This window comes from Durio zibethinus, chromosome 10 (genome assembly GCF_047325235.1).
Source record: "Durio zibethinus cultivar Kanyao isolate XHJ-2024 chromosome 10, ASM4732523v1, whole genome shotgun sequence".
NCBI lineage: Eukaryota > Viridiplantae > Streptophyta > Magnoliopsida > Malvales > Malvaceae > Durio > Durio zibethinus.
The window spans coordinates 1,545,073-1,559,354 of NC_143171.1; the positions used below are offsets into that span (position 1 = coordinate 1,545,073).

General features: G+C 31.3%; 1 pseudogene across 1 annotated transcript; it reads right to left on the minus strand.

Moving 5' to 3' along the window:
- Window positions 1–1,151: 1,151 nt before the first annotated feature.
- Window positions 1,152–2,692, minus strand: LOC111292205 (U-box domain-containing protein 27 pseudogene; annotated as a pseudogene). The gene has a single exon (XR_016345495.1). The product of XR_016345495.1 is annotated as a U-box domain-containing protein 27 pseudogene (transcript).
- Between the last annotated feature and the right edge of the window lie 11,590 nt (window positions 2,693–14,282).

The window sequence follows — 14,282 nt, forward strand, 5'->3', positions numbered from 1 at the left end:
AATTTAGATTAACTTCATGGTTTCAGTGCGCTCCCCTCTTTTCAAGACCTCTCTTTTTTTCTAATCTTAGATTAGTGTTTTTTAATACAAAGTGGGCGCATTCTCAAGGGCTAATCTTTCTAGTTTCTATATATGATATAGAGAGATTGGAGTGGTCAAATCTATCTCCCTCACTTTTAACAATTTTCTTTTTCCAGATTGTGATTCCAATCCCTTTCACCACTTTCTGCAATCAAAGCCCTTGTTTATGTATCTTTTTTTTTAAGTGCTCAAAATTACAGTCAGCAAAGCAACCCCATTTCAGCAATTGCGGCACTTTGTCTGTCCTTACTCTAGAACTCCCTGTTTTCTTGCTTTATCTCCAATTAATCCACCCCTAATATTGGCTTTTCTTGTCAAAGTTCGTCGTATCTTTACTCCTTTGCCTCTAATCCCTCCAAGCTGCCCAGCCAGGAATCTTGCTTAATTTTATCACTAAACATTAATAATATTGCCAACTCACATGGGTTTACTTCTCGCCCATAGGTTCTTAGTAGATGGCTAGACGCAATTTCTAGTTATGTATTATGCTTTTCTATCATTGAACAAAAGAATCCATCAACACCACAAACAATTAAACCAATACTTTCAAGTTTACACATCAAATCTTATCTTCAGGTTAACAATTCTTCTACAGATAAAAGAGGATTACCGGAGAATTCGATGATCTTACGAACGATTAATACAACGTTTGAACATTTCACAATCTTAGGTTCAAAATCTATAACAATGAAATTTGGGGAAATTTGCTAGTGTTTCCTTTGACTGGATAATTACTGTTATGTACAGAATACAGTCCCCTCCTACAACTTGAAGCAGCATCGCTACAAGTACAGCTATTTATGAGCTACTGAATGAGCCCCTGCTTTGTCTTTTTCTTAGTTGACAAATCAAATCATATAAAAATTGTAATTTCTAAAGCTTCAACAAACAAACAAGAAGCAAACAAATAATGAATCAACAATTTAACAAGTCCCACAACATTATCATGCAACACCAAATCATTTAATACCTTTGATTCATTTGATGTAATGTATTCGTTTAATGTAATGTATATCCTTTGATTCATTCAAATACCCATCAAACATTAAACAAATTAGAAGAAAACTCCCTAATCCATACAAAAATCAAATGAATTTTCTCTTTTAATATTCTACTAACAAAATTTTCCTTTGATTTACAAACTTGGTTTCTTTCTTTCTTTCTCTCATCTCTTCAACATGAAATGAGAAAAAGAGAAAGCAGAAGCGAAATTCCTCAAAAGGGCATAATATGGGTAGTCTTAGTATCATAACTTGATAAACAAGACTTGGAATTAACCCGAAAAATCTTGAGCAAATCCGCCGACATTTGCCTAACCGCAGGAGAACAATTGCTTTGCATCAGCAACAAAAACTTGGTCACCCCATTGCTACTAGCCACCGCTTCTTGCGCTCTTTCATCTCTAAACAAATAACAAACGCTCCAAAGTATTGTCACCGCATGCTCCGTCGCTTTGCTCGACACTTTCAACACTTTCTTCACAATCGCTTGTAACAATATCGAATCATGCAATATCTCCATCCTCCCTTCTTTGCAAGACGACAACGTTTCCAGCAGTTTTAATGACTTCTCGATTATTGAAACGCTCGTGTTTGGTTCGGATAAGAGGTTCTTTAATTCTGGGATTGTTCCAGATTGGATTACTTTGGTTTTTACTCTTTTGGGAATTGTGATTGCAATCAAACAAGATAAGCTCGCTTCGATCAATCTTGGATCCTTCTCTTTACTTAATGATTTCACCAATTCGGCTAATAATCCCTCTTTTTCAGCTATTTTGAGCTTGGACTCTCCATCGACCGCGATGGACTCCAGTAATCTAACCGATTGGATTCGCGAATCTGAACTTCCTCGCTGTAAAACCAGAAGAATCGTTGACAAGCAATTCGATTCCAACAACGGCTTCTTCTCCAAGATTTTACTTAACATCAAATCCAAAATATTAACAACTTGTTCGATTAATTTGATGTCCGTTTCTGCATTCCTCATGAAATCGAACACCGCATTCAAAAACTCGTCCATTCTGGCGAGGAACTCGCGGTTCTCCTCCGATTCTCTCGCGAAACAAACGATCTTCGTTAACGATGAAAAGCAATTGTTGTCAAGCTGTTTGACCAAGATTTTGACCTGATCTTGAGAAGGGACAACAACTGAATTGACAGTCGATTCGGCGTTGGGTTGACGGCCAGCGACTGAGTCGAACCAGATCTGAATGAGCCGTTGTAAATTCCGGTTCGGTACGAATTCTTTGCTTTGGAGAACTTGCATCGTGGCCGGACACGTGTTGTTCCCGCTGTCCAGCCACCGTTGGATGCTGCCTCGGTCGTACGTTACGCCCGTACACAAGCTCACTGGTGACTTCATCACGTCCAACGATATCGGACACCGGAAAAGAGTCGGAATCGTAATGTACAAATCGTCTCTTCCCATTTTTTTTTTCTTTTCCTCGTTTGGACAGAAAGAAAGTGAGAGAAAAATGAAAAATTCAGAGAGAAAGTGGCGGAAAAAAAAAAAAGAAAGAGAAGTGAAAGGTGGGAGAGAGACAGTGCGGTGGGGGTTTAAAGAGGAGAGAGAATTAGTCAAAGGTAGTGACGTCACCAATTATCTTTTAAAAATATTCACTCTTTTTTTTTTTTTTTTTTGGCTTTTAAGAGTCGTTGGTCAAAGGAGAGTGAGGTTTTGGAATCGGGGGGCATATATACGCGCGAGCAGTTCAGATTTTGTGATTGAAGATATGAGCCGTTGGATGAATGTCAGAAATAGCGTTACGGATCACGAGATGAAATGAACGGTGAAGATGAGATGAAGGAGAAAAACACGCTTAGATTGAGAATGGGAACGTGTTGTGGGGGAAGGGTGGGGGCCAACCGTGGTGTTCGGTTGGTCGGTCTTGATTGCATCATTTGAACATTGAAGAGACCCGTGGACCTTTGATTTGAGGAAGTGGATTTTTTATGCTATTTTTTTTTAAAGTTAATTCTTGTGGAAATTCTGTTTCTTTCACTTTTAATTTTATTGGCAAAAAGGTTTGAGCTGTATTCGCTCCGCTTTTGATATCGTTGTCTTTTTCCCCCTTTTTTTTTTTTTAAAAGGAAATTTTATTAAAAAAAATGTTATAGAGTCGAAAATTATTGAATTATTATTGGAATGTGATATGGTATTTTATTTGGTGGAAATTAGAGTTGATGTTTAGGTTCAACAATCGATATCTTAAACGTTAAGTGGGCTAGGTTTGGTGTTGGCCAGCACAGACGAACCTGGCCTAGCAAGTTTGTTCAAGGCTAGTATCATAACAATAGAGTTGTAATTCATATATAGAATGTGTAGCTCAAGGCTAAAGGCCTCGATCTTTGATTCAAAAACTGGGCTGTAGCTAGGTTTTAATTGTTAAACTTGAAAGCAAGAGAAAAACAATTTGTCGGTAATTGCTATCAATTATCGTGGAAAAGATTATTGCTTGCGCAAGGTTTATGTTTTAGACTTTGATAAAAGTAAATGTGTTCAAACCTGGTCAGTTAGGCATGCTTTACTTAACAAAAACGTGTTCTGGAGTTGAAAAAAAGTTTGGCTTTGCCTCATTTTATCTCATTAAAAAAAAAAGAATTATTTTTTTGGCACAATAAACTAATCTTGTACATAGTAGTGGTGTTTAAGTGGATTTATGAAGTGTCACACAAAGTTGGAATATAAGGTAAGAGTTAATAACATGAATAATTTTTTAATTATAATGAAATATTTAATATAATATTTAAATTTAAAATTTTTTAATGTAATATTTAAATTATAAAATTATTAATTACTGTGATATTTCGAAAATTAGTTATCTATCACATATTATCATTTAAAATTATTTACATTAAATCTAAGGATTATGTTTATTAATAAATTTATAATTTAAATATCATATTAAAAATTTTTAAAATTCAAATTTCATAATAATTATTTCATTATAATTTAAAAATGATTCATAACATTAATTTTATAAAATAATAATCTTATTTAAAAATAAATTATCATCTTATAAATTATAATTAAGTCTAAGAATGGGATGAAACGATTATTTTTAATGTTAACAAAAAAAATTTTCAAACTGAATTCTTTAAATATAAAATATATGCAAAAATAGTCAAACGCAAATTTAGTTCTATTTATTCAAATAATCATGATATTTAATAATTTTAAATTTTAATTTTAAATTTTTATTCTTAATTTTAAATTTTCTTACTAAAAAAAAATAAAATAAAACTCACAAATGCAACATCTATTATAACTGCAAGCATATAATGTCATCAATAAGTTATGAATTATTGACTCTTTTATTACCGGGCACGCAATGGGAAAATAATTATATTGAGGCTGTCATTTTGTAGTAAATGGAATTTAAACAATTATACCATATAATAGCATAATGAATGCACTCGATAGTAGGACATCATTGCAGTAGCACCGAAAGTTCTGCAAGATGGGATCTGGGGGGCACCCAACATTATTTGCCTTGATAATCTACAAAGTTTCCATCGTATTTTTACTTGCACTCACCTTTTAAAAACATTTCCATTATATTTTTTACCACAAATTATTTATATTTTCAAAGTTTTCAAAAATTAAATAACTATTATTACAATTAAAATTTCAAAACTTTACAAAAATATATACCATTATTGATAACAAATTGTATTTTGTAAATGATAAAGTTCAAATTTTACGACAGCTGGCTTTAAAATTGGTATAATAATCTCTGCTCAAAAAGTTGGTCCAAAATTTTTCATTACTTGATATAAAAAAAAAATAAAAGAAAATAAAAATCGAACGCATTGATTGGCTCAAAATTTTGTCAAACCCATACGTAACCTAACCTAATTTAATGCGGTACTGTATACGTGCAAAATGGGTGAATAGTATTTATTTATGATAATTTGTATATTTATATTATATAAAATATTAAAATTTATATATATTTTATATAAAAGTTATATATTATAATTCATATTAATATAAAATATTTTTAAAATTTTATTAAATTTAAATATAATAATTATTAAAATTTTAAATATATTATTTGTATATTTTTTGTGTTATATTTATATTATATTTTAAATTATAAAAATTTAATAGTCTCCATTGCGCGACCAAGCCCATGAGGGCCGTGCTAACACAAAAATCTACAGTAGAGGTAGGGTCATAACGTAAAGTTAATTGTCAAAGTCCGTACGTAATTTGGTATGACAAAGACGGTGGACGCTTTTGGTGTGCGGCAATCAAATCTATTGCGTTGATTGCAACAGATTTTTGGTTGTTTTTCAAGGACGAAGACTCAATAACTGCAAATATTAGAGACCAAATTAACCTAACAATTACGGCTTTCTGCTAATTCCACTCACAAAGTCCAAATTGGTGGGATCTTTTCTCTTCTATACGCCCTTTTTCTTGTTTTCCACTTCAAAAGTCATACTTTTTGGTTAAAGTGTTCAAACTTTGAATTAGGATGGCTATCAAGTCTTACTTGCAGAATTGGGATCAAATCTTATTATAATTTCCAAATAATTCGATTTTATTTTAAAATTTTAATTATTATTTCATGCAGATATATATTATGATAAATTTCCTTAAGAAAAAGGTAACAGTTGGTTATTATAATTTCCCTTAATTTGCTAAAAATTAGAAAGCCATAAAGTCATATTGGACAAAAAAAAAAAAAAAAAAAAAACCCAATGGCAATGGCATTTTCCAATGTGATTTCTCATCCCCAACTCCTTGAAAAGGTGGACGGTAAACCAAATATTAACCGCAAATTGTTTGACTTAATTCAGACTTTTATTAATATTTTTTGTGTACATTAGGTGAGATTAATTTTCTAAATTCTTATAAAAATGCTGCACTCATGACCTTATACCAACCTCGAAAAAATTAAAAATGATTAAAAATAATATGGCTGAGAATTAAAAAAAAAAGAAAAAATAATTAATCTGATCTTAGTTACGTGGATAATTTTTTTTTTTTTAAGTAAAAGACACATATACTTTTAATTACATTTTATTATTGTAACTTTAATTTGGTTTTTAAGTAAAATTATTAACTGAATTGATGTTTGATTAACTCGTAACACCTATTTAATAAAAAAAAATTAATATTAATGTAGATATATTCATAATAAATTTTTTAAACTTTACCAAGAAATTTTCAAGGCTATCACATATCTATTTTCAAAAAAAGAAACTTAATGCTTTAAAAAATTATTAGTTTAATTAATATTTTAATAACAATTAACCTAATCAACATGCAACAATCCTTTTAAATTATCAAACCATGATTATTGAAACTAGTAATCTAACATTCTACTAATAGAATTGCAAAATTCAATTGAAAAGTATATGTATAAACTAAAATTAATACCCCTTATTTTCTTGCAATTTTCATTAATTTTGGTAGGATTTACAACAATATACTAAAACTAAATAATTGGATTTAATTCCTTTCATGAGTTATATGATGATATAGACAACTCAACTTTATCTATAAAATATTCATCATTTAAAAAGAAGAAGAAGAAAGAAGAAAAGAAAAGAAAAAAAGAAAGCCACTTCTCGGGGATGATGTGGGCCTGATTTGTTAAAGCCAATTTTAAAGATATGGGCTTAAAGAAAGAGGTTGAGACTGTGGTTGAGCTAGTTGCATCAATCATCATTTCTAAGCCTGCCTGCTCTCTACTTTTACCCTTCGCAATTATAGCTTTTTATAATGCACATATCTTCACTTTGGAACAAGTGTACATACAACACCCAACATTTTCAAAGATTTTTCGCTAGGTCTAACTGAAATATGCTAAAAGAAATCCTTGTTTTGTCGAATTATATTATAAATTTTTATGGAATATATATTTATCATATTTTTAAAATTAAAACAAAAGAAAAAAACTTTTAAAAGTTTTTTTATTTAAAATTATCAAGATTTAAAATTTGATCATTAAAATGAAAAATTCAATACTAAAAATGTAAATAATACATTAATATTAACAAATTATTCAAGCTTAACTCAAATAAAATTCAAATTGAACTTGATCATTATCGAGTCAAATTCAAAATCAAGCAACTTAACTTATCGAGTGAGTCAAATTTAAGTATTCTAATATTTGACTCGAGTAATTCGTAAGCCTAATTGAATTTTTAAATTTTAATATATTTTTATTATTTTAATAAAAATATATTATTTTAATTTTATGTGTGTGATATATATAAATATATAGAGTCGAGCTCAAATTAAAATATATAATCGAAATTGAAATTGAGCTTATTTTTTATTAAATAAATTTTGAATGAGTTCAAGTAATTTAATTTTTATTTTAAATCAAGTTTAAATTTAAAAATTAAAATTTGATTGAATTTAAATCAAATTTCAAATCAAATTCAAACTCAAAATTTTCATTATATTGATTCAACTTGACTTACTTATACTCTTATTCAATACTTACCCTATAAGCAATAGTAATTCTAACCTGATCTTTAACTAGGTAATGCATGTGTCACAGGTCAAGACTTAAGCTCCGAACCTGTGCGGTTCCGGGACCCGAACATTCACCCTTCCGACGTCTCAAATCAGCCTTCTTATCACGGTTCACACCCTTGTGAGGTATTGTCCGCTCTAGTCTCTTTACCTCACGATTTTGTCTTACAAAAGTCGTCTTACAAGAAAAAAATGGTGTGAACCCTTTTATACCTCAGTGACCATCCTATTATGTTCAATGTGAGATTCAAAACTCTCTCTTAGATCCGTGACACATGCACCTTAACCAGGTGATAATTAATTGATAAATGCACTTATCATTGCCTTTTTTTTTTTTAATTTTGAATTGAATATTTTTGGACCAGATTGCAAAACTCAAATTGTTAAATATGATCTAATACAATAATATAATATAAACGAAAAAGAAAAAAGAGGAAAAAAGGACGCGCAATCGTGTGGATTGTCGCTTTTATATGACAATATATTCATGGCAATATTGACATTTGATATACCTTTTTTGCCAAATTATATATTTTTAATCCTCAAGAAAAAAAAAAAGTTGATTATATTACAGATTGCATGGGATGCTCGTGATATATAAACTGGCAAGCTTCGAAATATAAAGATGAAAAGCTGCAAATGTATTTGAATTTTTTCTCAGAACTTCACGCAAATAGTAATGTGAGTCCGTACGGTGAAAGCTAAATGAGAAAAAGGGCAAAATAAATTCATCTCTGTATTTTCTCAGTTGTCTCACGTCTATGTCATTGTATTTTTATTTATATGAACTGCTTCATTTTAAAACATCGTACAAAACTAAGAGTTAAAATGTGAAAGAAAATAAATAATAATAATAATAATAATAATAATAATAATAAAGAAATAGCAATTTACCCTTTGCTCTTTCTCTTGTCCTTGATGACAATTTCTAACCCATAAAAAAAAAATGTTTCACCTCATAGGTGGATGGGACTTTCACCCCAAGATATGCAGATTTTACAGATCATGAAAGCTAAAAGGAAAGAAGAAAAAAAAATCATGTGAACAGCTTTGTATATGTTTTAACTTTACCTTTACACTCAAAAATTGGGGTCCAATGCCAAAACATACTTTCAAATCAGGGGGACAATCTAATTACATGACTTTAGTGATACATCAGAAAATTTTCTATCCATTCAAGAGACTATAATGCAGACTCTTAACTTTATGAGTTAATGGCATCTATAAGCCTAATCTAGAGAAGAAAAAAGGGAAAAAGAAAGGGATAGTCCAAATGAACTTCTTGTTCTTCCATCATATCTTTCTCTTGTAGGACCCTTGGATTGGATGTTTGTACCATGAATAAATCCAATGCTTAATTTTTTTTCATTTAAACTCTTTTTCCTTTTAGTCACTGTAAAATGGATTTCCCTCACAGCAAAATTTGATCTTCTGCTTGAGAATTTAGGTACATGCTTTAAATTTGTTTCAAGTGAAGCAGGAATTGGTCTCTCCACTCTTTATTACATGTATAGAATATTGTCAAAACTATACATTCTGATCTCTCTCTTTGTTTCCTTTCTTAAATACCTTTTTTCTCATTCTACATCTCACTTTCACAATTATTTTTTAATTCAATCAAGAGCTAATCTTGGAACACAGTTAAGTGAAAGGAGTGAGCTTATATTAATTAATACGTACTAATATTCTCTTGATTTTGTTTCACATAAAAGATTTGGTGTGATGTAGTGTTAAGGTAAGCCTCACTCTTCAACAGTTGTCCATGTGAACTTTCCAACTGCTCCTACGAGCAAGTGACGAAGACTATAAGGGGACAAAACCATGGAACACAGGAGAGGGACCATGTTGGCACTGTTTTTCGATGCTAATCTCAAAGTTAAGTTGATGTTATCCAAGTAATCCATTAACTTTATTTTAAGGACTGAGAAGAGTGAAATCCAAGAAATCCGGTTTTAATTTCCAGGGAAGAATTGATTTCAACAAGTAGAAGGAAAAAAGGAAGGCAGGGAGAAAGGGGGGCAAAGGTTATTAATGAACCCCATAGGTTTCTTAGGTTATAGATATACGGAGAGGGCATGGGTCTGCCTGAAGAAACCTGACAATTGCATTTAGTTCTCTCTCGTGGTTGGAGTGTGATGATCCAAGGGCATGAAAAAAAGTTCCAAGTTCTGCCCATTTCTCTTTGCATTCTGCTGCCCTTTCTGCCATTTGAGAAATTAATTAATTTCCTCAAACAAAAAGGTGGTCTGTCCCTTGCAATGTAACAACAATTATACAGACCCTTTATTTTAATCTAGTGCATGAATCATTTGGTTTAAGCAAGTGGCTGCCAAGCAGATGAATCCTGATCGATCATCGGTCCTTACAATTCTTGTGAAATATAGTAATTGTTTCTTAAAAGAGGAGTGGTAACTGTCAATCGAGAAACAAAAACATTGAAGGGATGGAGATGGATTAAGGTCAGTAATACTATAGGGGTACAGTGAACTGTAAGGAGGAGGAAAAGACTCGAAATATTTGTTTATTTACTGTGATTGCACATTGGCAGAGCTGTGCTGTCCCTTGAATTAGGGCGACTGAGTATATTGGATATATCTATTTTATATAAGTACATTATTGTAAGTATAGTGTATTTTTTTTATGCACGTAAACTTCAAATCAGAGGCGTACAAAGTAAGAGGGGAATTGGCAAAGAGACAAGTTATCCAGATATGGGGGTCTAAAACAACAGTTGCAATTCCCTTGGTAGTCGGCCATTAATTTGGAGTGGGACCAAAGACTCACCTAACCATGGGAAAAAGATGACATAACGTAAACACCCTTTCACTTCATTTTTGCAATCCCTTTGCTCCCGTTCTTCTCTTCCTTTTCTTGGCATTTGTCAAAGAGAAAACCTTCCTTTTTTATATTCTATTCTTTCCAAGTGGTGTTTATCACTTTGCTTCTCTATTAGAGATCAGACCCATTTAAAAAATAAGCTATTTTTTTCCTCGAAGCTTTTCAACTTTTTGCTTCTAAATTTACTTCTTCTTCTTCTTGTACTACTACGACTGCTGCTTGCTAGTTGTAGAAGCATCTGATTTTCTTTTAGAAGTTACCTCTTTTCTTTTCTCTCTCTTCCTCTCCGCCACATTACTCAAAGCAAACACATGAAACCCAACGGCTCAATCTAATACACGCGATCTTGCTCTTGCATTTTGAGTTTGTCCATATGTTTCTTTCTCTTTCTCTCTCTTACTTCCTTTTGCCCATCCAAACTCTCCAAAACACAACCATACAAGCCTACCAATTTACACCTTTGCACTTCTTTTCTCTCTCTCTCTTTCCTTTTCCCTAATTTGCTAGTCTAGCTAGTATTTTCACCAGCTGCATGATGTTTCAATGTAGAAGGCTACTGGTTCTACTTCTTTGGCTGTTCTTGGTGTTCATTTTCATTGTTAGCCACTGCCATGGTTCAAGAATCACCAACAACGTTTTCAAAATCAAGCCAAAATCTCAGTACACAGGCCACTTCTTGGGATTCTTGCCTAGACATTTCCCTATTCCAGCTTCCGGTCCTTCAAGGAAACACAATGACCTTGGCTTACAAAGTTGGAGATCACCATGAAGATCACAGAGTATTATCATTCCTAATAACAGCCAAAAAGGTGATCATGACTTTGATCTTTTCTTTTTGTTATTTTCAATTTTCTCATTGGAATGAATGAAGAGTTGGTGAGCTGCTCACTACTGCATGTGGAATTGTTGGGTTAATCATTTTTTGAGGCTTTGGTGACCCTGTTTGTCAGAAGGAAATGTTAAGTTTCTCCTTTGATGCTCAAAGGATGATTAGTTGGTTTAATCTTTTTTTTTTTTTTGAGTGTGTATCAGTTGTAGAAAAACAAAACCAGTAGCATGGCAGAAGTGTTCAAATTACTGGATTTTTTGGTTTATATGTCCTCTGTTTGTACGAGGATAAATTTTATGTATAAAGAAGATATATAGTTATTAATACATGCAAAAATTTCAGTTCTATTTTGGCTCTTCCCTCAACTATTCTCCTTTTTCATTTTTTTTTCTCAAATAATTAGCAAATATGAATCATATCAGGCTGTTCATTTACCAGCTTGTGGCTTGAAATTGCTTCTGATTTTTTCTGAATCTTTTCCATTCATTAATGAAAGAAAGAGCTGATATAGAACCAGTCAAAACAGCCTTATTAAATTATGCAAGTACCTTGTTTCCAAAAAAAAGAAATGCAAAAAAAAAAGAAAGTTGCATCACATTTATCGCAAGTCATAGGTAGGGCAACCTCAACCTTGCGCCATGCATAGTTCAGATTAGACAAGCCTCATTGTCCCCTTTGATTTTTTTTTTTCAAAGCTTACAAGACAGGTTCAACTTATGCAGACTTTGAGACACTAATTTTGTAAGATAAATTACTGTATTTTTTGACAAGTAATCCCATAATTTATACGGATAAGTATTTCTATGATTAACATAAAACTAACCATCAACTTCCATGAGATACACTGATGAAAAAAGTGGTGTGATATGAGGTTCGTCTAGCTATAATACAAGGAAAAAGCAACAAATTGGCTCAATTATAACACAAGGTTTTCAAATACATCATATTATCACTAACAAATACAAAGAACTTGATAGCCTCTATCAATACCGAGTTGCCCATTCATGCCCTCCAGTCTCCAAGGTGGGGTTCTTGATGGATCCAAAGTTTTTGGTCATGATTCAATGGCTCCTTTGGATTTGTCTGAAAATTTGAAAATTTGAAATAATTAACGTGGCGTTGATTATTCTAAGATAGGGGCATGATGTATCATGATTTTCATGTTGGTTCGATATCATTTACAGTATTTTTGATAAAATTTAAAATCAAATCAATTTTAAGAAGCCGAAAAATCCTAAAAGAATAACAAAAAAATCTGTATGTCCTTGAATTTTCAAGTAATTGCAACTTTATTTCTCATCAGATCAATAATAGTAGAATCATTATATATTATTGCTTTCGGTAATAAATCCAATACTATTCGAATTCAAATTCTTTATATATATATATATATATTTAATTAAATGACTTATTTGAGCAGTTAAGATGGATTTTTCATTTTTAAATTATAAATTCATGCTAAATTCAAAGGTTTAGTTCAATTTTATGACTAAGACTTTACTTTTAGCGAAACAAAAGGAATATATTGAATAAGAATCAAGTTAGTTTTATAATTAGGTAGATTTAGAATCAAATGTTAGTTCACTTAACTTTAAGAATAGATAGCTACATGTGTTGAAATCAGTGTGATTTTTAGTCACATTGTCAACCAAACCCATTTGCAAAATGTAAAATTCAATTCCATTGCTATCTTCCCTTTGAAAATTTTGAGCTGGCTGGATTTTACAGGGACTGTTCGCTGGTCGGTGGGTAGAAAAATGGATTTCCATTCTTGGTTTTTAGTTTTTACTTCAATTTCTCTATTATATAGTCAAACATGGTAGTATTGATTTAATACCCCATGTGATCTTGCTGACTTTTTTTTTATTAACCTATTTCTTTGATTAAAAAAATTGCTAAGGGCAATTTTTTTTTCTTGGTCGTTAGCATGGGGTCCCATTGTTTGAAATTTTTTTTTTTTTCATTTGGTTCTTGTTTGACTGAGAATAGAATAGTTGTAATCGATTTATTTCGTCCCTGTTTCATGGCAAAAGGTAAGTGAAACAATCCAAAAGAAACCCTAAATACATAACACAATTAATGAAGAGTTGGGAAATACAATGATGGCAAATGCACTAGGAAATGTCTTTTTTTTTTTTTTTGGATTAAAAAATGAAATTAATTACGTTGAAGAAATCCAGCTTATAATCATGATTTTCCAAACCTAAGACGCTTACTTTTTGCCACGTTTTGTCGTTTAAAGACGGCGAATAAATGAACATTTTTAGGGATAAATATAAAATTAGCTTTCATTTCGTGATCAAGGGCTCCCAAATTTATCATGGTAATGGAGAATTTACTAGGGAGGAATGATCGGATGGATCCATTGCCCAAATCAAGGGCCGGCCTTCATAAAAATGACACAATTCAAAGTTGAATGATGCAAAGAAATTAATAATTACCAATGACTGCAGCCAAGGTAAATAATTAATCTTAGGTCCTACAGCAATCAAACACTGAATCTAGCTTTTTAAAAGAGAAAAAAAATAATTACTAATCATGATGTTCATAAAGGTATATAATATTCTACTGGTAAAAAAAAAAAAATACATACATAAATATTAACACAGATAGACTTGTCATATACCAGCATACCACTTCAATTGTTAACCTAAAAATTGATGATGTGGCATTATTATTATTATTAAAGTTGGATTTCAATAAATCAATTTTAATTATGAGAAAATATTCATTTTTTTTTTCTTTTCCTGGTGAAGGCAATGCAATTTCTGATATGTTCCAAATAATATACAGCATTAATTCATTTGAATGTAGCACATTTCATTTGTGAGTCAAATTATTGTAAATCATTGTTCATTTTCCTTTGGCTGAAAAAAAGTTGAACAAAACATCATTTGCATTTTAATTTCAATTAATCGGATATGAGTTATGATATTGTTACAATTTAAGCAGTCATAATGTAATGAAATATACATTAATCGGCAATTTGGCATATACATGTAACACCTTATTTCTATCATGAAAATGAATCATTATA